A 1,255-nucleotide genomic window follows, 5' to 3' on the forward strand; every position below is an offset into this window, starting at 1 on the left:
CTTGAGAAAACTAAAAGGAAAATATGTATTCTGATTCTTTGCTCCAAAGGTTTTTGTCATTGTGGCCTTGCTCACATGGCAGAGAGAATCCCCTCTGTTCTTTTCTAATGATAGAAAAGAGGAGACTAAGGACAGGACATTCTCCTTACAAACATCCCAACTGAGGGGATTCTAGAAGGAAAACTTATGTCTCTGAGGAAAGAGGCAGGGAAAGAACTAGGAAATGCAAAGACATCCCATGCCTATAAATTGGTAGAATTAATATTGTGAAAATTACCAGTTAACCTAAATCTATCTATAAATTCAGTGCTATCCCAGTCAAAACCGTGATCTCATTCTGAATCAAAACTTAAAAAAACAAACTAAACAAAAAACAATTCTCAAAATCCTGTGGAGCCACAAATCTCTGGATAATCCATACAATCCTGGGCATAAAGGAGAGTGCTGGAAGGGATTACCAATCCGGATCTCAAGGTACATTATGAAGACGTAATAGTGAAAACAGCTGCTGTTCTTGTAAGAGCAGCACATATAATAAAATTAGAACAGTACAGAGAGGATTTGTGTGGCCCATGCACACGAATGCCACACAAACAACCATTAAAATGATAGAGGATTTGTTTGTTTTATTCTTGTGTTTGTTCATTTGCCTATTTTTCTTAAGAGAGAAAGAGAATGTTGTTGATGTGAGAATGTGGAGACATAGTGATGATCTGGGAGGAGATGAAGAAGGGGAAACCATGATTAGAATATATTGTGTGAAAAAATATTTCAACAATAAAAATAATATGGTAGTTGTACCATATTTTGATCCACGGAACAAAACCAAGGACCCAAGCAAGAATACATGTAACTTCGGCCATTTAATATTTGATGAAGATGCCAAAAACATCCACAGGAGAAAAGAAAATATCTTGTACAAGTAGTGCTGCAAAGCCACATGCAGGAGAATGACATTAGATTTATCTCTATCATCTTGTACAAAATTAAAGACCCAGATATAAAACCTGAAAAACTAGAAGTAATAGAACACATAGGTAGTACCTAACATGATATAGGTGTAGGAAAGGACTTCCAAATAAGACTTACTTATTCCAAGAAGTAAGTCAACAATTGCCAAGTGAGACTTCATAAACTAAAGTATATCTTCACAGATAAAAAGCAAGCAGTTGAAGCAGAAGCCCAAATAATCAAGTTTTTTTTTTTTTTAATCTCCCATTATAAGCTGATGGAGGATAATATTCAAAAATTATAA

At 35.0% G+C, this 1,255-nt stretch overlaps 1 non-coding gene across 1 annotated transcript; it reads left to right on the plus strand.

Moving 5' to 3' along the window:
* Positions 1 to 510: 510 nt before the first annotated feature.
* LOC118573558 lies at positions 511 to 619 on the plus strand. The gene has a single exon (XR_004943660.1). It is a non-coding gene; the product is annotated as a U6 spliceosomal RNA (small nuclear RNA).
* Positions 620 to 1,255: the final 636 nt, after the last annotated feature.

Source organism: Onychomys torridus, chromosome 23, assembly GCF_903995425.1.
Source record: "Onychomys torridus chromosome 23, mOncTor1.1, whole genome shotgun sequence".
Taxonomy (NCBI): domain Eukaryota; kingdom Metazoa; phylum Chordata; class Mammalia; order Rodentia; family Cricetidae; genus Onychomys; species Onychomys torridus.